The sequence below is a fragment of the Equus caballus genome, chromosome 6 (genome assembly GCF_041296265.1).
Source record: "Equus caballus isolate H_3958 breed thoroughbred chromosome 6, TB-T2T, whole genome shotgun sequence".
Lineage (NCBI taxonomy): Eukaryota > Metazoa > Chordata > Mammalia > Perissodactyla > Equidae > Equus > Equus caballus.
The window spans coordinates 96,814,176-96,839,933 of NC_091689.1; the positions used below are offsets into that span (position 1 = coordinate 96,814,176).

At 42.0% G+C, this 25,758-nt stretch overlaps 2 long non-coding RNA genes across 2 annotated transcripts; one reads left to right on the forward strand and one right to left on the reverse strand.

Moving 5' to 3' along the window:
* Nucleotides 1-2,188: 2,188 nt before the first annotated feature.
* Nucleotides 2,189-14,686, reverse strand: LOC138924713 (uncharacterized). The gene is made up of 3 exons (XR_011439821.1): nt 14,557-14,686; nt 13,221-13,320; nt 2,189-2,729 (listed from the first exon to the last, which is right to left on the reverse strand). It is a non-coding gene; the product is annotated as an uncharacterized lncRNA (long non-coding RNA).
* Nucleotides 14,687-15,138: 452 nt separating this feature from the next.
* Nucleotides 15,139-18,154, forward strand: LOC138924712 (uncharacterized). Its single transcript, XR_011439820.1, has 2 exons — nt 15,139-15,648; nt 16,359-18,154. It is a non-coding gene; the product is annotated as an uncharacterized lncRNA (long non-coding RNA).
* Nucleotides 18,155-25,758: the final 7,604 nt, after the last annotated feature.

Here is a 25,758-nt window from a genome sequence, read left to right on the forward strand (position 1 = left end):
TCTGTACAAAAAGATTGTGTCCCGGAGGAGATAGTCAAGAAAATCAGTGATAACCACACAGTACAGCAAGCACTACACTGGGGTGTGTGCTAGGAGTTGTGGGGAGACAGCTGAGGGCGTAGACTGGAGAGTCAGGATGCCTGCCTGAGTCCTGAAGGTGAATGCTGAGGAATAGTGTGATACAGCTGGGCGAACGAATGGGAGGGGCTTTCTCTGCAGAAGGAACCGAGTGAGCAAAATCTCCAAAGTAGGAAGAAGTGTGGTACTTGGAAGGAACTGTAACAGAAAGTGGTAGCTGGAGGCCCAGAGGGCAAAGTGGAAAACGGGCTGGGAAGTGTAGACCCTGAAGGATCCCCTGTGCCGTGCTGAGGAGACTTCCTTTGGTCCTGAAGGTGCCAATGAAAGATTTTTAGCAGAGAAGATACATAGTCATTTTTGGCTTTAGGAAAAAGAAATATTAGTATCTGTAAGAATGGAAGGATCACAGGAAGGCAGATCTAAAGCAGAGAGATCATGAAGGACACCGGAGGCAGTCACCCGTCAGGGGCTCACAATGGGGCTGCAGGTGAGCAGGATGGTTCAAAAGATGGAAAATAGTGTCAGTGAGATCTAAGGACCCGTGAGTCATGGAGTTGGGGAAAAGGAGAGGCTAGGATTTACTTCCAAGTTTCTGGCTTAGACACCCAAGAGAGGAACTAGAGCAGGGGCAGTAGATCTGAGGAGAAAGGTGCTCACTTCAGGACTCTGGATTTGAGATGCCTGAAGACATCCAAGGGGAGGTGCCAGGAGAATGGCCGGAAGTGTCGGCTCAGAGCTCAGAGGAGCTGCTGGTGGGAGGTACTGGACCAGGAGTCACTGTGCACAAAATCAAAGCCAGGGGTGTGGATGAGATGGCCCAGGAAGAGGGGACGCCATAAGAAGAGGGCAAGGGGAGAACCTCAGAAATACTAACAAAATTAAGTTTTTTTCAAGCTAGTGAGTTCTGTTTGGAGCAGCGTTCCTCAGGTAGCAATTCATGATTAATGTTAATGATATACAAATAATAATCTCAGATTGTTTCACTATTTCATGCATTGGGGCTGGCACAAGATGGTGGCTTCCTTGCTACAAACCCAAAAATCCCCGCCAATGACAATTACCAGAAATACCCGTATGGGACCCACCTAGGAACCATCAATTCAAACACCACCGCAGAAGTGTTTCAGAGAACCCAGGAGATCAGACTTATTTTCATGACAAAACGAAGGCATTACTGTATTTGTCTTTTTCACTCTATTGATGTTTGCAATGACATTGGACAGAACTGCTGTCACCAAAATATGACAAGGAGGTGGCACTAATTGTTCTAGTCATTGTAGTATTTGTCACCACCACACACTCACAGCAAAAAATAATGCTGCTTTCATTTAAGAACGGCCTTGATGAAGCAGTAAAAAGTAGTGGTTCCTTACATCTCGACTTCTGGGTGCATTTTGTGTAAGAAAATAGGAAGTACCCACAAGCACGTCTGTACACCAAGTGCAAGGAAAGTCTCTAGAGAAAGCACTTGTACAGCTGTTTGAGTTGCGAGGCTGATCAAGCCACTTTTTTTCATGGACCATGGTTGTTTTTTTTCTTGTGAGGAAGATTGGCCCTGAGCTAACATCTGTTGCCAATCTTCCTCTATTTAGTATGTGAGACACTGCCACAGCATGTCTTGATGAGCAGTGTGTAGGTCCACACCCAGGATCCAAACCTGAAAACCCCAGGCCGCTGAAGCAGAACATGTGAAGTTAACCACTACACCACTGGGCAGGATCCATGGACCACCATTTTTATTTACAAAAACAGCGGACAAAAAAACCATGATGATTCAAACCTTGGTATTTGGCAGACAGTTTCTCAAAAAGTAGATGAACTGAGCCTGTCACTTAAGGAAAACACGTAACAGTATTTGCTACCAATGACAGAATTCAAGGTTAAAATGAAAATTAAAGTTATGGAAAATTTATATCTGCCACATTAAGCTTGACCAGTGCTCAACAATTTCCTGATAATGTCAATGGTGACATTAACGAATGTAATGTTTTTTAATATTATGTAATATATTGTGTCAACCTTTGGGATATTTACATAGGTCAGTGAACTAATATTTTCCAAATGACCAATGAATGATGTTACAAAATCAAAATTCGTAAAAGATTAATTCAATACAAGATAGACCACTGGATTTTAATGTAACAGAGTACAAAAAGTTCATTGATATGGGTTCAGATTACAACTAATCTTTATGGTAACATGTAATTATTATTGATATTTATTATTGTTTATTATTATTATTGCTATTTTAAACAGTTTAAAATTTCTCAGTTTCAATTTTGAATATGGTAAATATTGATAGATGTAACCTATATAAACAAAAGCTTTTTGAAGGCCTCAATAATTTTTAAGAATTTAAAAGGACCTTGAGACCAAAACGTTTGAGAATTATTCTCTTTGGGAAAAACAAAACAGGTTTTAGAAAGGATGTTCTCATTGCCCCACAGGCCTCTAGTCTTCTCTTCTCTCCCAGCTTCTCCATAAGCCCAGTCTGAGCAGTCCTTAGAAACGTCAGTCTAATTCCTCCATCCCCAAGGACCATCTTTATCTTCTTCTTCAAAACACCATTCAGCGACAGGTCATGATTTTATTGCAGAGGAAGTTCTGTATTATTAAGTTGAAAATCTGCCCTTCTCAGAAGCTGGTGTGACCTGTAACAACAAAACTGTTTTCTCACTCTAATGAATAAATTTTTTTCTGCAATATTTTTAGAATCATTAAGAACTGTGGTCATTTTTCTGTGACTCTAGCCCATTCTTATTTTTTAATGCCGTATGTTTTATTAGCTAAGCTGTTCAAGCAGAAAGATAATTATTGGGAATTCTCCTAGTCAATAAAATTTCATTAGATCGTCCCAACGCACACGTTGAACTTCAATTATTGTGGTTTTGCCATGATGTGTAAACACATTAAAATGAGTAAATTATTCTGGTCCTAATCGATGGAAGTAAACAGAAATTTATATTTACGAGCAAATAATATTCTTAATGAAACATCCTTTGATGTTTAATGCTGGTGCAAATGTTTTTAAGAATAACATGGGGGTCGGCCCGGTGGCACAGCAATTAAGTTTTTACGTTCTGCTTCTCAGCGGCCCGGGGTTCGCCTGTTCAGATTCTGGGTGTGGACATGGCACCACTTGGCACGCCGTGCTGTGGTAAGCATTCCACATATAAAGTAGAGGAAGATGGGCACGTATGTTAGCTCAGGGCCAGTCTTCCTCAGCCAAAAGAGGAGGATTGGCAGCAGATGTTAGCTCAGGGCTAATCTTCCTCAAAAAAAAAAAAAAAAAAAAAGAATAACATGCCACAGATACATGTACATGAATATTTCCTATGCTTTCTGCCTCTTCATTCAATCCATTTTCGAGTTAAATGAATTTCCTCTGCCATAATTACATTATGTTGCATTGAAATCATTTCATTTCTAAGACATGTAGCCAGTGCTTTTGGATCTCAAATAGCAATTTCCATTTCATGGGCGCACGTAAAATTCGCTCTGACAGATACTGTGGATTGACAAGTGACACATATAATATATATCCTAACACGCTTCTAGCAGAGGCTGTAAAGGCGGAAGTGCTGTTTCTTAGACTGTCTTGAAACTAGGGCTGCAGGCTGATTGGGGCCCCACGATCAGATGCACCCATGTGGGAAGTGGTTCTGGAGTGCAGCTAAGTGGGGTGGGAAAGAGCAGGAGGCACCATTTTGGTGTGGTTCTAGTCTTTGAACCGTTGAGCCTGCAGCAGTGTGATTCTGGAATCAGGACCTCAAGCGAGACTCCTGATTTAACAGATGGCTTCTCGATCGCGGCGGGAGCAGCAGCGCAACTCTGTGGAAGCTCAGCTTAGGAGCTATCTCTTCAGCTCCCTGTCCCCAATGATTCCGTGAGCCATTTTAAATCCTGCAATACATTCCATTCTGCCTCTGCTGGCTGGAGTTGATTCTGTCCTCTCAACAAGGACCAAGATTCCGTTTAAGATACTTTTCATCAGACATGATACTGTCATTGAAAATTACTTTCTTTACCCATATTACAATTGCAGTACATGTAGGTGGTGTCATTTAACGGACTGATGGCATAACAGTTTAATTTCCACCTAAACTTAGAAAATGTGCTATCAGAAGTTGAGCAGTCAACACAGGGATGGGATTGTTTCTGGGCGAAGGGTTTCAGGTGTGACTGGGAAAGCTGCTGAACCTACCCTCCTCTGGATGCAGCTGCCTGGCATCCCGAAAGCACAGCCCACTGGTGCTGAGAGCTGTACGGGTGCCTTCACAGACCCACAGCCTCAGTTAAGGTTCACAACAATTGGAAAGCAGAAAGCAAAAGGATGGTCGCATCCACTGGAAAAATGAGAGAACTAAACCCTCAAGGAAAGTAATTAATTGTCTTAAGGTGTTGTGTACAAAAGCAGAGGCAGGACTAGGACCCGGGCTCTGTCTGCTGGTCCACTGCTCTTTCTTGAGGACTTCTCTGAAGCACGCGTACACTTAGTCCGCATGAATACACTGTCACAGGGACCACAGTTGCCACCTAATATCCACTCCCTTTCCTTCTTTAGAAATAGAGCCCCAGGGACCAACCCCATGGCTAAGTGGTTAAGTTCGCGCGCTCCACTTCAGCGGCCCAGGGTTTCGCAGGTTCAGATCCTGGGCGCGGACATGGCACTGCTCATCAGGCCACGCTGAGGCAGCCTCCCACATAGCACAGCCAGAGGCACTCACAACCAGAATATACAACTATGTACTGGGGGGCTTTGGGGAGAAGACAAAGGGAAAAAAAAAAAAGAAGAAGATTGGCAACAGTTGTTAGCTCAGGCGCCAATCTTTAAAAAAAAAAAAGAAAGAAAGAAATAGAGCCCCAGTTTTGTTGGAGGCAATAATACAACTCATTATGGGATCATATTTCCCATTCTCCCTTAAACTTAGGTGGGGCTGTGTGACAAAGTTCTCACTAAAATATAAGCAGAAGTGTTGAATGGCTCACTGACTGAGAAGGCTGCTAAAAAGAAGCTGACTCAGCTAGGAGAACTCTTTTATCCTTCTGTGTTTGAAAAAATACTTAATCTTATTAATGTTTCCAAGGTTCTCTCCTTGGCCTTCTTCTAATGGTATCCACTCTATCCGGGCCATTTCATGCACACCTGGCTTTGGTACCCAACACTGTGTGCACAGTTGAGTCCTGGTCCAGCACCCCCCACCAGGCGGTTCCTCTGAGCTCTGAGCCAGCATTTCCAATTATTTTCCTGGGACCCTCCCTTGGATGTCTTCAGGTACCTCAAATCCAAGGGGTCCCGAACTGAACATCTTTCTCCTCAACTCCTTCCTGCTACTTGAATGTAGATGTGATGGCAAGAACTCAATTAGCCTTATTGAATCATAAGACTAGATGTCACTTGCTAAGGATGGCATAGCAAAAAGATAGAGGGAGCCTGGGTGACAGACTTTACAGGGATGCCGTGCTGTTCCTGGACTTCTTACCTCTGGACTCCTTGTTACACAAGAGAAAATAAATATCTATCTTGTTTAAGCCACTATGATTTGGGGTTTCCAATTATATGCAGCCGATCTTAATCCTAACTGATACACATAATTTACCCAAATTATTTCTATTTTAAGCTTATGTTCTTTTCAATAAATGCTTTCACCAATGAGTAATCAGAGAATGGAGTGATTATCTCAAGACAGTAGCTGTCCCAAGTTACAGAGTCCACCTCTGGATATAGTGTTAGATCCATATTAAATTTTGAAGCGTAAAAGCTAGATTCTTCTGTACACATCTCTAAGAATAAGGACTTAACTTGAGTCAGTGTGTTTGACATATTATGCATCCCCCTCAGTCTGAGTACTGGAGTACTTAGCAACATAGGCAAGCTTGTGCAGAAATCGCATGGGTAGTTACTTGGCATGGTCCATAGAAACATCACAGTCTCCCGGGCCGTGCCTGAGATACTGTGGATAGGAGCACCCTTGGCTGTTGACTCTGGAGGCTGCTCGCATCCCTGGCTAGGGGCTGACTGGTTTTCTTTATGTTCAAGATTTCTGACTCGGATCTGTTAGAGTGAGGATCAGTCATCCTTGCTGAAAGCTGGAAAGGCAAATGATTCTCTCTTCCTCTTTCATAAGATTCTCCGGCCCCCGCACGGAGAGTTTGGCCTGGAGGCTAAGCTTGACAAGTGTCCTTGGTCCACAAACCTTTGTACCAGCTCTCCAGTGGTTGTTAACCTGTTTTGTGCTAAGTACCCATTTGACAGTCTAGTGGAGCCCTCTCAGAAAAATGTGTTTAAATCTATAAAATTAAACTAATGAGATTGTGAGCTAATTATACTGAAATACAATTATCAACATATTTTTTTAATTTGATATTGTAACTATGTGCTGCTTTATTAAAGCAGTAAATTTCAGGATGTTGCAATGTGTCTGATAGTTACCATGACTTTAAAGTACAGAGGAGGATAAACGATATTTTGTGATATTGGTAACACTGTGATAGAAAAGGAATATACCTGTGATTCTATTAGAGATGGAATCACAGGTAAGACTAATACCATTGTGGTTTGTGGCCTACATTCACAAGGGAAGGAAGTACTAAGTTTCAGCCAGAGATTAGTGAAAACAAATACATGGGGGTTTTCCCATCAGGGTCATGGACCCCTCGATGGTAAACACAGATTCCTTTGGAGTCTGTGAGTCCCGGATTGAGAACCCTACTTTACATCATGAAAGAATCCTTGTGATTTCTGAATTCCATCAAAGACCGCATAAGAGATCTGGTTTGTGATATGATTAGATGCCTGACAGGATTGGTCCAGAATTTTAGCACCTTTCACAGGTGAGGAACTTGGCGAAAGCTCTAATGTGTGGATGTCTGATTCTGGTCACTGTCATCCAGAGAGGCCTATGTCGTAAAATGTTAATTCCACTGCAAATGACAAATGACATCAGATTGTACTTATAGACCAATGCATGGATTAAAGGACCAATGAACCACCAGCGTGCCCCTGGAGGACCTCTTTACTGGAGGACTGAGACCCAGGAACGGCCGTGCGTTTACTCTGTACAGATTATGTTTTGGCCGATCTGCAGATAAAAGACCTCACTCTCAAAGACCTTATTTGGGACTTCCCTCTGAACATTAAAATCAAATATGAAACTAAGAAAAATAATAAAAATCAAATCCCTTTGAAAATTCCCCATAAACATTAAGCTCTAAGCTCTCCCAAAAATCCGATTTAGTGAAAGAAATTTCTACAATAAAGTGGTGCTCGACAAGAACAATTTAAAGCAATAGTTCTGGTGTCTATTAAAGAGACATACACAAATAAATATGATGAAGTGCTCATCACAAAGGACATGTTTTGAAATTTGTTCAAATGCATGGGAGATTTTAAATGACAGCGTCAGTGTTACTCGTAAAAGTGGACTATAACCCAACCTTGAAGTAATTTTTGAAGCCTATAATCAAATCAGTTCAGCAAATTGAGAAGAATGAAGAGAAAATATTTCTGATTTAAAAGATACTTTTAAGTGGAGCAAAATTTGAGGGTAAAATTATCTTTTAACAAAAAGATGCATTCACTTGAGATGACTTATTATCGGAAATTTCATTAACAGGTGCAGAAATCATACAGAAAACTTATAAATGTGCCCTGGCAATTCTGAACACATGAAGGCCCTGCACAATACGAGATTTAGAGTCAGAGAAAACTATTTTAAATCTTTGCTCTGCCACAAATTTAACTGTGTGAGCTTCGCCATGTTACTTAGTTCTCTGATCTGCAGCTTCCTCATCCACAGCAATAATAATTGTATCTGTTTCTTAGGGTTGTAGTGAAAATTAGGTAAGTAAATAACTGTAAAACTCCTAAAACAGTGCCTGGTATACACGAAACACCATATATTTTATCATCAAAAAATTCTTGTGAAGATTAAATGTGATATTACCTCAAAGCTCTTGGCTTAGTGTTTGGCATATACTTAACGCTCAATAAATGGTAGTTTGTATCAGAAATAGTAGAACTACTAGTATTGGCATTGAACAATATTGGAATTAGTGTTGGAATAAGCATCAATACAGTATCGATATTAGTATGGGCGTTGGTATTGATTTGTACATCAGTACTGGTATCAGTAAAGTATGATGTTATCCTGGAATGCATGGCAGGATGAGGAGCCCCTCTTCAAAATGCTGTGGCTCTGAGGAGCTCCTTTCTTGTCATGTGTTGAAGCAGATGAGAGCTGGGACCTGCCATCTTTCCTTGGGTATATCTTGGAACTGGACCCCAAACCAACGATTCCATGGCTACTTACGGCCATGGCCATGCCCACAGACTTGGAGCTATTGTCTTTGGGTTCGGACAGCAGGACTGTGCAACGCTAACAACACAGCTCTCTCCTGGTGACGCCCTACTGCAAAGAACCCAACGTGCCCGAGACAGTCACACTGCCTTTGGGCCCTACAGGCCCCAGCCCAGCTCTGAAAAGGCCAGCTATTTCTGTGCTCAAGCTGGGTTCATTAAGAAAAGATTCAAAGATTCAACCCTGTGCTTTATTAATATTTTAGTGGTGAAAAAAATTTTTCCATAAAATCCCATTATCCAGAATGCCTTAGAAATAAGGCCTCGAACTTAGCTACATTCCCTGGGAACAGAGGTTACCCTAGAAACCATCCATAAATCACGGATCCACCATAACGAGGTCATGAGAAGCGTCCCGGCTTCCACACCCACCTCAGGAACTCGGAGGTCTCTGTCTCACCTCGGCCGGAAGGAGCAGCCCCATCTAAACAGTGGTCTCAGTTCCCATTGACTAAATGCCTGCACTATGCAGCTATCTTTCATAAAATACCCCTACTTCTCATAACAATCCTGTGAAGACAGCATTATTGTCTCTAATTTATGAGTAAAGAAAGAGCCTCAAATTTTAAATAATATGCCCAAGGTCCCAGGATGACACAGAGCTAGGATTCAAACCCAGGTCTTCCCAGCTGCAAAACCCACTCCAACCCCAACTCAAAGGCTAGACTAGCCAAGGTTGGGGGAAGAGCCATCGTCATCTCGGGGCAAATCTCTCATTTAGGGGTCAGCTGAGCAGCAGCAGCGACACTGACATAGCGCACTAGAGCTGACGACTTTGCTGGTGGTGGCAGGAGAGAGGGGGATAAAGCAAGGACAGCACAAATGGCAGCCTGAGTGACAGGAGCAGCCACAAGGCAGCTGGGACAGTAACAGTAGCTGTGGGAAGGCTACGTTGCCACCAGGCCCAAGTAATGCAGCTCACAGGAGGCCCTGAGTGCAGAGCTCTGGTGAGTGCCTCCTCGGCGCCCCCACACCCGCCCTAGACACACACACTGACTGGTGACCTGAATCCAGAAGGCAGACCTACTGTGAGCAGAAGCGCCAGTCAGGCCCGGGTAGCAAGGGCAGGGGAAGTGTCACAGGAGACGGAGCCAGCCACACGCACAGACACAGGTAGAGAACATCCTCGTGCGCCCTGTAGAAGAAACACGCTCTCCTGCTGCCCAGGGGTCGACCTGGGTCCGTCTCTTTGTGTGAATCATCCCTGAGTGAGCAGTTGGTGCCATCTCAGCCCTCCAAGAATGAGGTGTGTCGGGGACCGGACCACACTTAAATACCAGGGAGTTTTTCTGAGGTAGAGAGAGACAGAAGTGAGGGGAAAGGAGGTGCTAGAAGATTTTTGTGGCGCTCCTGAAGTCTGGCTTCAGAATCTCACCTCCTTCCCCGTGCATTTGCACCTCCCCTTTCCCAGCACATTTTCTCTTTCACCCCTGCCTTCTGGCTGACCAAAGTTCTCCCCTTGGGCCCCCAATAGAGGCTTCTTCTCCCCTCAAACTCCCACCACTCAAAATGTACCTCTTTATACTTCTCTTCCCTCACTTCCCCACATTCCTCAGAAGTCCCTTTCCCTCAGTTTAAGTATTAAAAAAGTAATCTGATTAAACTCATCTATTCCAGCTGTAAATGAAAGACGTCCCACTTTAGGGAACCTCCAGAGGAATGTGTGATAGGAGCCATGTGAGCACTGTGGAGAAAACGTCTGATCCGAGAGCCTTTCCCTCATCCCACATCTTTGAGCGAGTCTGATAGAGAGTGGAAAGAGGAACACCTCACCCATTCCTGTTGGGAGTAGGAGAAGAAAGGACTGGAAAACCTAGGGTTTTCTCCAAGGCCCACAGCGGAAATTATGCAGCCAAGTCTCCCCACTTGGCTGAGCAGGGGTGCTGCATGACCTGAGTGTTCTTTGAGGCCCTTGGCATATCAGTGCAACAACTACAAAGTGCTGGGAGGCAGAACACAGTGAGAACAGAAAACAGGCATCAGTTTTGCTAGAAGCAAAGCTATTCCACCACGGTGCTCTGTGTGTTGACTCTGCATTGCTGACGAAGGAGTGGATTCTGGGAGCTGAAACTTCCAGATCCAAGCAAGAAGCTGACGGAGAAAGAGGAGAGGACTGATTCCTCCATTGACAGGGAGGGAGGCGGGCTCTTGTCGCTCATTCCAAGGGAAGAGGAGTTCAAGGGAACTTTTGTCCCTCCTCCTTCCAAATCCACTTCTCAGGCCCCTACCCTTAGCCAGAAAAATCAGCAATAAGGCCCCTGAGTAGCAGTGTCCAGAGCCTTCAAAGACGCCCTCAGAGCAGCCGCCTGCTCATCTTCATTTTTCCTTTCCCTTCCTCGACTTGGTTGTACAAAATAATTGCAACGGCACGCTAATGTGAACTACTTCCATGTATGCTTTGTTATCATGCGGCACAATAATAGTTATGGCTATCATTAAATATATGTCTAACTTTATTATAAGTATCATTTGATTGGAGTCCTAAACTCTGTTCACGGGTATTTTTATTTCACAGTTTATTGCTCGAGTGGTGTGATCCTTCACTCACAACTTTAAAAATATTAGGGAACCATTAATTAAGAGGCCAAGCTCTAGTCCCAACTCTGATGAAAATTATCTGGGTGAGTTTGGGCAATGCGCTTAGTGTCTTTAGGTCTCAATTTCCTTAAACATAAAATCAAGTAATTGAACTGGGAAGCTCTCTAATTTACCATCCATCTCTAAAATTCTGCAAAGTTGTGATTACACTCATACTGAACATCCTCTAAGGTTGTTAAGGAGAAACATTTTTAGAACCTTATACAACCTCAAAAAGTCATTATAAAAGCTACTTATGTTATGATAGCCTGCTGTTCACTGGTCATCATGTCTGTGCTTGACACCATCCCAGGCAGTTCACAGACATGGTCTCATTTAACCTCCTTAACAAACCTGTGAAGTACATACTGCCACCCTGATTTTAGAGATAAGAAAACTGAGGTTCAGGCTTCCAAACTCAGCAAAGGTGGAGTTCAGATAACCAGACTCTATTTGATTCCAAAATCTGTGTTCTTTCGGCCACATTGTGATGCCTCCAAAACAATTTTGCATAATATAAATGGGATAAGACATTGGTTTGAATCTGTCCCAAATTTGACATACACCTTGGAATTTGTGTGTGTGTGCATGTGTGTGTATGTATACATGTGTATATGTGTGTGCATGTGTGTGCATGTGTGTATGTATATGTGTGTGCATGCGTGTGTATGTGTGCGCGTATGCATGTGTGTGTGCGCGTGTGCGTGTGTGTGCGTGTGCGTGTGTGTATATGTGTATTTTCCCTCCTCCCTCCCTTTTTTCCTCCTTCTCCTTCTTCTTCTTCAGCCAAATTTCCCTATAAATTGACTTTTTTTATCATCTGTTTCTTTTTCATAAAATAAACATTTAGAATGGCTCCTAACATTCCTGTTACTGGAAGTAATTGGTTGTTGGAATACTTGATAAATTCAAATTTACTGATTTGTCCTAAAAGTCAAAAATCGTATCAAAAATGCCCTATAAAGATTCATGATCTATATGCAGAGAGTGAACAGCGCAGGCAGGTGCATGGGCTCTGGAATGAGATGGATAGGGCTCAAAGACCAGCCCTGCTGGGGAAAAGCTCTGTGACTTGAGGTCGGGTGCTAAATTTGCCCGGTGATGAGTTTGCTCACCTGTGAAATAGATGCAGTAATGCCTGCCTCACAGGGAAATGAGAAGGACAAAGGTGCTAATGCGAGTGAAGAGAGCTACAACAGTAAGAATAAATGCTGATTAAGCACCACAATTAGGCTGGATAATGCTAAATATTTTATTGTATTATCTAATTAATCCTCACAATTACATATGAACTGAGTCCTGCCGTTATCCCCATTCTACAAATGACAAAACGAAGATACAGCAAGATTAAGTAATTTGCCCAAGTCATGCACATGGAGACTGGTGGGGCCCGGATTTCAATCTAGGAAGTCTGTCTTCAGGGCCTAGATTCATAGTAAGGTGCCTGACATAGAAGAGAAACTCAACAAAGATATACTTCTTTCACCCCTACATATGTATAAAGAGATCTATAATAAGAAACTGGTCAACTCATTATTTGATGAAGTGAATTTAATTTCCAGGCTTGAAAGTCCTAGATTTTGTAGAGCATATTGTATCTGAGTGTTGGAAAGTATAGCATGACCTACTTCAAGCAAAGAAGCTTTAAATAAGGTCTGTTTTAAATAGCATGCCCTAGAGTATTCACCACAAAAATTGGCAACCATTTATCAAGTGAGCTACCAGTGTGTGTGCCTGTGCGCGTGTGTGTGTGTGTGTGTGTGTGTGAGGGAGAGAGAGAAGGAAGGGCATCTCACCCACTGATCTGTTCTCTGACATTTGGTAAATAACTTTTGCTATTGCCTTTGTCTTTGATACCCAATAATTTAGTCTGAACTTGACCCATGAGCTTGAACACAACATGAATCAAGGTTAGTCACAGTTCAGGGAAAATATTTAGGCACCTGAGACTCCTATTAGATTTCTAATTTTATTTTACTTGATTTTTATCAAATGATACAAATCCCACAAAGGAAAGGAAGGAAGGAAGGAAGTAGGAAGGAGGGAGGGAGCCAGCGAAGAAAGGAAGGAAAGGGCTTCAAGTGAGGGTAAAAGGACATAGCGGCAAAGACTCAAGTCAATAGGAGAATATTTCAAAAATAAATAAAAAAGGAAAATAAATAAAGATGCCCATCAAATACTTAAAAAAAAAAAGTAAATGAAATACCTTACTGAGACAAGAACATGCTGTTCATATATTTATCATATATATCAAAATTCAGGTGTATATGTTCTGCAGCTCTGATGATGACAAAACCCATCTAGTCCTGCAAATGAGAACAGAAAGTAAGTGGTTTCATTGGCAATAAAATGCACTACTTAGCAGGAATGGGGAAGGCAGTCTGCAGGCTTGTGGATTTGGCAATTAGACAAGCAGTGTGACGTGACATCATATGCAGTAGGGCAGAGGTGTCCCTTCCAGTTAGAAATCACCAGTTCTGGGCTCTGTTTCAGCCCTGCTATTTAAGTTACTATGTGATTTACAGTAAATTATTTGAACTCTTTTAATGCATCCAAAATGATGATACAACCACAATTAGGCTATATAGTGCATTTGAAAAATCTTAATTTAAAAGAGCAGTTTGAATGAAACATCAGTGACATGATTTTTTTCCATTTCTCTTTGACTTCATTTGTTGTCAATGTATTTAAAATAAGTTGAGGCTAAACATGTCTATTTCAAAGGCAGTAGTTTGCTTAAACACGTTTGAGGCCAATGAGAAGAGAGGTAGATGGAGAAATCTTGCTAATGGATCTCTTCTCTTGGGGTTATTCTTCATGTTCTGGAAAAAGAAAAAGTGTGCAAAATTGTGGAAATATGAAGTCCATTGGATGCGGGGAACGTTAATCAAGAATAAAAAAAATTCTAGCAAATTAAAGCACAGCCTACCTCCTCAATTGTGTTCTCTTGACTGAAGCTAGATATAAAAAAATGAAAATGCTAATTACAGTGGGATTCAACAGCAGGAAGGAGGAGAAAACTCAAACTGATCACAATTTTATTTTCATTTAAATCAGTTTGTTAATTGGGTTAGAACCCTACTGCAGGAAGGAGGAGGACGATAGAAGATTAGTTTATTTTTATCTTGTTGCTGTAAAACTCTTCGGTGCTTCTTTCAGCTTGGAGTCAAAGAAGAGTAAATGTTTTTTAAAGTAACAAAGGTGAAAGTTTCTTTCACACTGGCGGCTTTGTTCCACCGAACAGCGTTGGATCTGAAGACACGGGTCCTGAGTTCTGTTCTCTGTTCTGCGCCATAACTAGCCCCCAAACCTCCGGCTGATGTCAGAGGAAGTTTGACCTTTCTCAGCATTAACATATGTGGCTGAGCTTTTCACAGTTTTAAAATTCGTCCCACGGCCTCATCGAGATTAGTTTCAAACTACCAGCTCACTATTTTTTTCTTCCAATTAACAATGCATAAGAGAATAAAATAAATGGAATCAGCCTTTTATTTTTCCACCAGCAAAAACAAAAATAAAAATGAAAAAACACCTACACCAACCTTTGCTGAACGCCTTTCCAGTCAGAATAAAGTCAGACAACGAGGAAGTGGTCATGGTCTACGCTCCAACACTTCAGTTCGTGCATTTCTCTGACCCGTCTCCTGTCTGTCTTGTGTTACTATTGTTCTCCTTGGCTCGATTCTCCTTGTTGTCTTAAATTCCTTGAGAGGACTGTCTGTGCTTGTTCCATCCTTGATTACTTCCCTGGACCAACCTCAATGTCTGGTACACAGTATGTAGTCAATACATTTTGCTATCATTTTTCTTTTTACAAAAGGAATTGTCCTGCTTTATAGATAAGGAAATGGAGAAGTAACAAGACTTGTCCAACGTCACACAGTTAGTAAGAGAGAAAGTGGCAACCTGCAAGGTTGCTTTATGGTCTTTATGATTCTATTAAACGAGTCAATAAAATACCCCCATCATTAAGCTACTTTATCAGAGAACTTAAAGTGGAAGTACCCAAATTCGGCTGGCAACACTCATGTGACTTCAGGCCATTCATTGTAAAGCCACAAACCTCATAGCCTCTGAGATCACTAAAAGCTTTATTTCCGTTTTCACTGGAACGATCGGCCCAGGGATTTACTCAGATTTGCCTCAAAGCACAACGTTGTCAGTTGTCACAGGTGGGTGGGGCGGGGCTGGGAATTGGCGGCTGGCTTCCCAAGAAGGGCAGGTGATGCAGGAAGTGGCAGGTGACTCACCGTCAGCAGCCCTCATCCTGAGTCACTCTCCACCCAACTCCTCAGGATAGCGCCAAGAAAATGACAGAGCAGGAGCATCACGACCCCAGAGCATGGGAAAGAAGCCACTTTGGGCTTTTCTCTCACAGCCAACTCTTCTTCTCTGTGCCACCTCCCTGGTCCTGCCCGCCCCTCAGGCTCCCAGGCCGAGTCACCACCGCTCTTGCTGGTCTCTTCCTCAACTTCTCTCTCCTGATTCTTCAGCAGCAGGTATTAATCTCACAGAAAAGCAGCTCTTACTTTGGGTCCAGGCAATCTCTTCCTTGCCAAGAAATGTGTTTTCATTTCACCAAAGTCTTTTGAAGTTAATTCTCCTGTTTTCATCCTCTAATCCGAGGAAGACAGGTAGGTTTCATCTCATGTGTTGATTCCAACTGATGGGTAGCGGGGCCTGGGACGCTGAGCTGATAGGATACTGAGGCCACACCTGGGCTCAGGAGTGAAGATGATGGTAATAGACAGCTGGTGCCAACAGATAGATGTCTGCCATGTATTTGTCATCCCTGCCCTCACAGGAAGTGCTTTCAATGGTAGGAATCTCCAGAGAGGCAGGAAGAAAGGAACCACCATAGCCGTTGTCCCGTGTGACTGATGTATTTAGGAAGCTCAGACTCTGTGGCACTCTGTAAATTATCTAACTCCAGAAGCTCACACTCCACCATATGCAGGAGGTCTGGTTTAGGCCAGAAATGCTGTTCAGCAAATACAATGTTCTTATGAGGTTTTAACTCGTTTATATTATCTAAAGCTCTGTTCTATTTTTATGTATTTTTCGCTGTTTCACTCAAAAGTAAAGCTTGGAACTCTATCTTTTGGTCCTCATTCTAAATTGACTAATTACTTACTGTCTTTTTTTTCTCTATAGAGTCCCAACTAGACACATTATTTTATAATTTCTCTCTCTAAAAACAATGTTATCTAATGTCACTGTCTAGCTACTACATACCACTGAGCTGAAAATACTGCAAAAGTTGAAAAGTAACCTTGACTTACTAAGTATCCACAGAAATATGAAATATTTGAGAAACAAATTAATTTTCATCTCTACCTTACAGATCTGATGTGTTTCCAATGAAGCATAGAAAAAAAAAAAAGAAAGAAAGAAAAAAAGGCATAACTTGCCTTTGGCTTCCACTTAATTTGCAGATGTGCTGGAGGCACCTCTGACAATGACAGAGCCACAGCTACCACTGCCAGAGTTCTTGCAGCCACCTCCAAGACTTCTGTACTTGGCATTAAAGAGAAAGCTTCTTCAAAGCCTGTCCCTCTGGAGCCTGCCAAAGTGACCATTGCCAAAGGATCAAAACCACTACCAGCAGCCAGGAGCTCCTTGCCTCCACTATCAGAGCTACCATGTCATCACCAGGTCACTGGAGATGCCACCAGTGCAGCCCCTAGAGGAGCCAAGGCCATCCCAAGAAAATCTGGAAAGCAGAAAAATGTGTCTTTGGTGCTGGCCTTTTGCTGCCATCAAAAAAAACTCTAAGCTCTGTGACGGTGGAGACCATGACTTTCTTACTCACTTTTGCATCCCTAAGATCTAGCACAGTGTATGGTACATAGCCGGTACTCGAGAAATCATTGTTGAGTGTTGTAGATGATGGATGGATGGGTGGATGGGTGGATGGATGGATGGATGGATGGATGGACGCATGGATGGATGGATGTTGTTCCCCCAGGTGACTTATGTTAACATGTAGGCCTGAAATGAACAACAAACCTCCAGACGGCTGCAGTCAGGGGAAACATTTGATAGTTTGACACAGGAAATAACTACCAAGCAAACGATTTTTTTTTAGTAACAGGAGAAGCCCTTTGATGTAGCACTCAACCTGAAAGTTGTTTTCTTCCTGTCAATGTTAGGGCAGTTTGACACATTGAGGAGAGAGAAAATAGATTCCTGGGTATTAGCAGGCAGCTGTAGAAATCAGCACTGGTGAATTTTCCTTGGAGAATCGTTTCCTATACTCCGGTAACGCTCAAATCTGAACAATGGTAAATAGGAATGGGAATAATTTGAGCTATATAAACACAGTTCATAAAGACTTCCTACCTAAAGTCTCATGCAGAGTACTCTTGGCGCCATTGTCTCTAGATGACTTACCAAACTTGACAATAGAAAGTTACTACTTGGGGGGTCTGGCTCTGTGGCGTAGTGGTTAAGTTCACACTCTCCGCTTCAGCAGCCCTGGGGTTCGCCGGTTCGGATCCTGGGTGAGGACTTACACATGGCTCATCAAGTCATGCTGTGGCAGCATCCCACACAGAACTAGAAGGACTTACAACTAGGATATATAACTATGCACTGGGGCTTGGGGACAGAAAAAAAAAAAAGAGAAAGATTGGCAACAGATGTTAGTTGAGGCCAATCTTCCTCACCAAAAAGCATACCTAAAAAAAAGAAAGAAAGTCACTGCTCTAGGGTGAGTCAGTGGGGGAGATGGGGCAGGACTTGGCATAAAACATTACGAAACCGAAAAGAGGTTCAGCAAATAGTGTTGGACTAAGAGATTTCTTCTTTCTTAATTATTTCTACCTATGTTTTTACTGGTAACTCAGTCAAAATGACTAAATATAGGACAGAAATGGCTTTATTGAGGTATAATTTACATACCACAAAATTCACCTGTTAACAAGCATACATTTCAATGATTTTAGTAAATTAATGCAGTGTGCAACTGTCATTGCAATCTTGTTTTAGAACATTTCTCTCATGCTCAAAATTTCTGTCATTCCCATTTGCAGTCAACCCCACTCCCATGACTGGCCCAGACAACAACTTTTCTGCTTCTCTGTCTCTGTAGGTTTGCCATTTCCAGAAATTTCACATAAATAGGATATGCAAGATACAGTCTTTTGTGTCTGTCTTCCTTCACTTTGCGTGATGTTTTTGAGGTTCACCTATGTTGCACATATATCAATAATTTGTTTCTTTTTATTGCTGAATAGAACTCCATTGTATAATACCACATTTTGCCTAGCCAGTCAATGGGCATTTGGATTGTATCCATTTTTTAGCTATTATGAATAATGATTCTATGAAATTTTTATACAAGTTTTTATGTGAACATATCTCATGTATTTCTCTTGGGTATATAGCTAGGAAAGGAACTGCTGGGTCACATGCTAAATTTAAGTTTCATTTTTTAAGACATTGCCAAACTATTTGCCAAAGTTGATGCGCCATTTTACGTTCTCAGCAGTAATGTGTGTGCCGTCCAGTTTCCCCTCATCTCCTACACTTGAGCAAGTCAGTCCTTGGGATCACAAGCATTCGAGTGAGTTTATAGCGGTTCTCATTGGGAGTTTTAGTTTGCATTTCCCAAATCCAAACAGCATCCCAAAAGGATGTCGAGCATCTTTTCACGTGTTCATCAGCCTTTCAGATAGCTTCTTAGAAAAATATCTTTCAAATCTTATGCCCATTTTTTAATTAGGTAATTTGTCGTATTATTGAATTGTAAATGTCCCATTTTTCTGAGCACAAATCCTCCATCAGATATATGATTTACAAACAGTGTCTTCTGGTCTGTGGCTTATCTATTCATTCTCTTAACAGCACCTCTTTTTTTCTTTTTTTTTTTTTGCCTAAGGAAGATTAGCTCTGAGCTAACATCTGTGCCAACCTTCCTCTACTTTGTATGTGGGATGCCTCCACAGCATGGCTGATGAGTGGAGTAAGTCTGCACCCAGGATCCGAAACAGCAAACCCATGCGCTGAAACAGAGCACACAGAACTTTAACCACCCAGCCAGTGGGCCGGCCTTTATTAACACCTTTTGAAGAGCGAAAGTTTTTAATTTCCATAAAGCCCAACTTATCGATTTTTTCTTTTGTGGTCTCTCCTTTTGGTGTTGCATCATATTTTTTCTTTTTTTGTTTTTATTTTCTTTGTTTTAATTCTTTTCTTAATATTTCTATATCATATATTTTTTAACTTGCTGCATCTATATTTATGCCTAAGTTAAACTAAATAGGTATTTCATAACAGTGTTTATCTGATTGCACTCCTCCTTCTTTCATAAAATTACATGTTAAAAGAGCCCTACCAGGTATTTTTAAAGTGAGGTGTACTTGTTTGACAACTTCAATAAATATTACAATACCTCAAAGGCCAGATAACAGTAGTGATTTAACAAGGGCTTGCCGTGTGCCAGGCATGGTTTCAAGCTCTTTGCTGGTGTTAGCTCACTGAATCCTAGTGCTCTCGTGTGATGGGTACTACCGTCACCACTCCGGAGGGGGCAGGCAGATACACTGAATGCGTCAGCAGTTGCCCAGGAAGTGGCTGAGCTGGGATGTGGGCCCACAACCTGCTGTAAAGCCTGCACTTGTGACCACGATACCCGACTACCTCTAAGCAATTTCCCCTCCACAAGGACTCCCCAAACAAGATCTGGTTCTGCGGGTTGTGTGGTGGGTGTCTCATACAGTGTCAGTCCAGCCCTGCTTCTCTGGAAATGGCCTCTGTGCCCACAGGCAGAGTTCCTGTTTCTGCAGTGTGAACGCCCCTCCCCAATGCCACCCCCCCACACACACACACAGCCACTGCTGATTAAGCCAACTGTGAACAGTAACCTAAGCCAAGCATAGCATAGCCTCCCTCTCACTTGAGGCTTAAAAAGTACTAGAATTGGGAGCCAAGTCAAGTCACTGGGCTGCTGGAGGCTGGGACCTGGACCAACTGCCACCACAGTCCCAGCCTTTCTGTGGCTCCTCCCTTCTAAGGCCTGGCTCTGCCACAATTCCACAGTTCCCTAAGGTATCTCTGTATTCTTCTAATATGTTCCCTTTCTGCTTAAGATAGCCCAGGTTGGTATCTGTTTCTTGAGACCAACTCACCAGCGGTCCCACAGGCAGCCATAGCTGAGGCTCTCTCTGGCTACCCAGGGTCCAGGGGCCGCTCCATCCCTACACGGATTTCAGGACCCCTACCTAGACCTGCTGGCCTCACAGAGCCCACCGAGCACCAGTGACACTTGCTCATCATGTGTGTCTTCACTGAGATAGTCTTTCCAGGCTTTCCAAGAGACAACTAGCTTCTGATAAACTAAACGGTGCTAATAAGAGACAGAGAAAGAGCTGGAAGGAATTCTCAGTCCCTCCTCCTTACTCCCAGGTAGCATGTATACACTGTAATGGGAGGTTTCTGAGGACAATGGCACTTTTGTCTTCCAAACCAAGAGTGGCTTTAATAGTGGCCATTTCAGGTCAGAAAAGAAGGAGCAGGAATCTCTCCGGGCACTAGGGGCCCTACTGTATCCCTTCCATTCACTTCCTCTCAGCAGCCGCTTCTTACCTGCTAGCAGAGGGCGGGCTAGGGAGCAAAGAGCCACCACGACACCCCACCAATGACAGCAGTAGTTCCAGAGGGTGACTTCAGAACTTGCAGCAGCTCCAAAAGTGATGCTAGCTCCAGCGATAGGAACAAGCGGCAAGTTCTGGTTTGGGGCATGTGGTTCGAGAGAAAAAACACAGGCTTTGGAACCAAATCAACCTATATTCAAATTCCAGCTCACTGCACACACAGGCAAGTTCTGAGCCTGTTTCCTCATCCTTAGGATGCACTTGCTGATGGCGGCAACGTTGACGACAGGCGGAGGTTCATTCATAAAAAGCCTGGAACACCATCTCTGGATGTTACTCAGGTTCAACCTTTTCGAAAAGCAACCACTGCACAGCTCTTTCTGCTGTCTTTCCCACACACACACACAGACACAAAATGATTCACAAATGGTCATAATTCTGACTGTACAACTGAGACATTGCACAGTTCTGATTCTGAGATTAGTCAAGTCAGCGGACACATCGTCAGTGCCAGCTTTCTCGAAAGCCATCATCTAGGCTAGAGGAAATCTTCCTGTAGTTTCAACTTGGAGAGTATTTCTTGGTTATGCAGTAAATGTTACCAAACAATTAAAAAATTATCTAAAGTTTCAGAATATTCAAAAATGAATATTATTTTACGTGATATTTATTTTTGAGCAGTTGAGAGAAAGTGGCTGAAAATTTTATTTCCTAAATATAAAGGGATACTTTTCTAATTATTCCATTACCTGTGTTTTTTCCACCCAACTTTACAAACTCATCAGAACTTCATGCCATCCATCAGTATCTCTGAATCTGCTACCTTTGTAGCTGATGTAGATACTGAACTCACCCCCTGGAACCACATAATTAAGAGATCTAAATCTGGAGTGAATTCCCAGAAATCCTTAGGAAAAACCTGCAATCAAACCTTTAAAAGTGAGTCTAGATGTAAATAAATGATAACAATATCATAGTGGCTAACATCTGTGGAGTGTGGACTGTGTGCCAGGCAACGTGCAGAGGATTTTAAGCGGATTGTTCTATTTAACCCTTACTGTTCTTTTGTTCATGTTTTGGGAAGAGGGAGGTTTGGTTAGGAATAGTTGTTCTCTTTGTCACATATTAGATATGTACTATTCTTATTCCAATTTTTTAGGTGAAGAAATTCAAACTTAGAATATGGAAATGGCATGGGTTGTCACAGCTAATAAGTTATGGAGTTAGAATTTGAACCCAGGCTTTCTGACCCAGAGCCCAAGTTCTCAACCAAGACATAATTTTTTAATTGTGGTAAAATATACAATACCTAAAATTTACCAATTTAACCATCTTTAAGTGCACAGTTTTGTGGCACTAACAGCATTTAAATTGCTCTGCAACCATCACCACCATCCATCTCCAGAATATTTTCATCTTCCCAAACTGAAACTCTGTCCCCATTAATACCCCCAGCCCCTGGCAACCACCATTCTACTTTCTGTCCATGAACTTGACTACTTTAGGTACGTCATATAAGTGGAACCATCCAATATTTGTCCATTTGTGTCTGGCTTTAGTTCACTTAGCATAATGTCTTCAAGGTTCATCTGTGTTGTAGCAAACGTCAGAATTCCCTTCCCTTTTAAGGCTGAGTAATATTCCATTGTAGGGCTATACCACACTCTCTGTTCATTTATCCATCGATGGGCACTGGATTGCTTCCACCTTTTGGTTATTGTGAATAACGCTGCTATGAGCACAGGTGTAACGACTATCGGTTCTAGTTCCTGCTTTCAGTTCTTTTGGGAATATTCCCTAACCAAGACATTTTAAATACTTTTCCTCTCTTTGCTATTGGCCGGTTATTCTTTGCCTTTTGTTAGTTTTTTGTGGATGTCTCCATTTATGAAGCAATTATAGACATGTAAGTATCTAGGGAGATTCTTGTCATCTTAAGCTAGTAGCGTGGAGAGCAGCAGGAGGAGGCAGGGCTGGCTCACAGTTTGGATAGACGCAGGCACATTCAGGCAGACTGGTGAAGCAGACAGAATTTTTCAGGCCAAATATATTTTAAACATAATTTCCCTCCCTTGGCTAACATGGTCTTTTGACACGCTTTTTTTAGGCATGAAGGACATGACAAGCCACTGAAGACTTTAGATAGAGACAGTGAGAAGGGGAAAAAGATCCTGGTGAAGAAAAGCTGTGGTTCTGAGGTCTACCGAGAAGCAGGAAGGAAATGCATAAGCACATTAGTGATGTTAAAGTCCGTCTTAAAAAGGAAAAGGATGTAATTTTTAAAGAAAAAGAAATGAACAGGATTAGCAAGAGCAGGGCCCTGAGACATAAATGCCCTTAGGAGGCAGCTTCTGCTACTGTTGAACTTTTATCAGACTCTTCCAGTTTTTATCAGAAGCCCACGGACGCATTATTTTCTCAAATATACTCTCCTTAAGCCAAAATCATCTACTCCTCCAACATACGCCCCGGTAGGACTCTTTTCTTTCTTTTCTGGGTGGGTGAAGCATCTGCCAGCAGTGTCCTTTGGTAGTTTCCCCCTATTTAAAGCATCCCTCATTACTTCATTACTTCCCTCATCACTACAGCAGCATGGCCAAGCGGAGAGACCATGGGCCCCTTGGAAAGAGGGACCCAGGCTTCAGTCCTGGCCCTGCCACAGACTGACATGGCAGCCTCATATTTTTTACTTAGCCTCCCTCGATCTGTTTCCTAACCTGAAAGCAGGGACAAAAATACCCAACTCAAAGGATTTTTTACAGGATCAAATGACATAAGTTCCTAGTATGTAGTATGTGCTTAGTAACTATACTTCTTGTCTGGATTTTGGGACAAATGAAAAATTTTCAATCCATCGTCCATATTTTCTTCACATAAAGTAATTATGTGAAACAGAGGTCCTCGCTTTCTCAGTCTTGTGTTTATGGATAAAGACATGTAACATAAAAGCTATAGGATGTTTGCCACAGAATGCTTATAAAGGTATTGAGATAAAGAGGCTGAAAGACAGGAAAAGGCACATCACCAAAGAAAAAACAAACGGTCATTGACTTGACAAAAGGAAGAGGGGCTATTAGAGATTTAAAGGGATTTAAGAGGCATCATAATTAAATGGAATGTTTGGACTCGTGTGGATGATGAACTGAACGAGCCAACGGTAAAAAGCCATCCTTGACACAGCTGGGAAATTTTAGGTATGGACTGGGTATTATATTTTATTACAGAATTTTTAAAATTTTGTTAGGTACAATAATGGCATTGTGGTTATATTTTTGTTGTTGTTCTTATCTGTGAGAGATGCATACTGAAGTATTTCCAGGGTTTTCTTTAAACTACTCCAAGGAGGAAAAAAAGGGAGGGACAGGGAAACAAGAGTAGAAAAGATTAGAATAAATTTTTCAAACTGAGTGATGTGTACATGGGGGTTCATTATCTTCTTCTTGCTATATACATTTGGAATTTCCATTATAAAAAGTTCTTTGAAAATTAAGACCACTATTTACAGAATGGATGGGAGGAGGGACAAAAATGAAAGTACATAAACCAACCAGACAATGGAAATGAAGAAAAGCGGTCATGTTTTAGTGCTTTTGGAGGTAGAATCAACAGGACTTGGTGAGGAAGTTGCTATGTGGAGTAAAGTCCAGGGGAGTGTTAGATTTCTGTTTTAGGGAGCTGGTACCATTTATTGAGATGAGATTCCTGGAGGAAGAGCAGGTTTCGGGGAGGTCAACCAAGGAAAGCTTTCCAGGAGCCAATTGGCTCTAAGTATCTGCAGCTGGGCGAGAAGTCTGAGCTCCGGGTACAGATCTATAAGCCACTGGCATTTGGATGTTATATAAAGCCATGAGGAAAATCAGAATCACCCAGAAGAAAGTATAAAACAAGAAAAGGGCCCGGGATCAAGCTCTGAGGAACTCCAACCCTTAAAGATCAGGATGAAGAAGAGATAGCTCAAAGAGAGGGAGAAGAAACAGCCAGAGAGAAAAGAAGAAAACTAAAGAATGAGGGAGCTCATAAAACTAAGAGAACAGCGTTATAAATGCTGATTAGAAATACGTTTTTAGTATCTATGGGTTAAAATAGGCTTTTTTTTAGCTTCTTTAACAATCAAGTCATATTTAAAGGCACCCGTGCTATAAACTTTATAGCATTGTTTCCATTGCATAAATATTTTCAAGTTACAAGCTACTGACACACAGAAACTTTAGAACACAGCCAATCCTTAATCGAGGGCCATGATAGCAAAGGAAAAGGAAAGTTTAGCAAACATTTGGTGAATTCTTACTATGTTCGCCCAAGGTTTTATTGTGCCAGTGGATGTAGTAGCAACCAGCATTTATTGAGAATCTTTTAGACGACAATAGCTAAAATTTACAGAGTGCTTACTTTGCAGTAGGCACTGTTCTATTTTCATTGCTAACTCTTTTAATCTTCACGATAACCTCATAATGTAGTTCCTATTATTGTACTCATTTTACAAATGAAGAAACTGAGGCGCCAAAAGTAAATTCCTTAAGATGACCAGAGCTGGTATTGGAACACTCGCAGCCTCATTTCAGAGCCAATCCACTTAACTCTTACTCTGTATTGCTTCCTTTTTTATATCTTGTCCCTCATTTAAAAAAATTTTTAAAGCCATATGTTATAGATAGTGTTGTGTGCATGTTAAAGATTACTAAGAAGAAACTTGGAAAGGTCAAAGACTGACAGAAGTCACGACTCCACTGTGATCAACCTGGAGAACGTAACCAGGATTAGCAAGATGCCCTAAAGTACATTTTTTCTCTACTATGTGATGTCCTGCAGGGTAGTAGGTACAAAGAAGTGTAAGATATGGTTTTGGTTCTCAAGGCTGTCAGGATGGAGGGAAGACAAAAGCAATACAAGTAAGGCGATGTCTGATAAGTAGCAATGAGTGGTACGAACAATAATTATTAGAGAAATTCAGAGAAGTGAGAAACCACTGGGTCTTGAACAATGACTAAGATTTAGATAAATACAAAAGAGACAGGAGAAATTTTCTGGCTGAAAGAGCAGCATTAATAAAGGAATAATAGGGCAACTTGGTGCCAAAAGAAGGCAGACAAAGACACAAATTTCAACTCTGGCCACATATTTATATATGGCCTTGGTCACCGAGCCTTT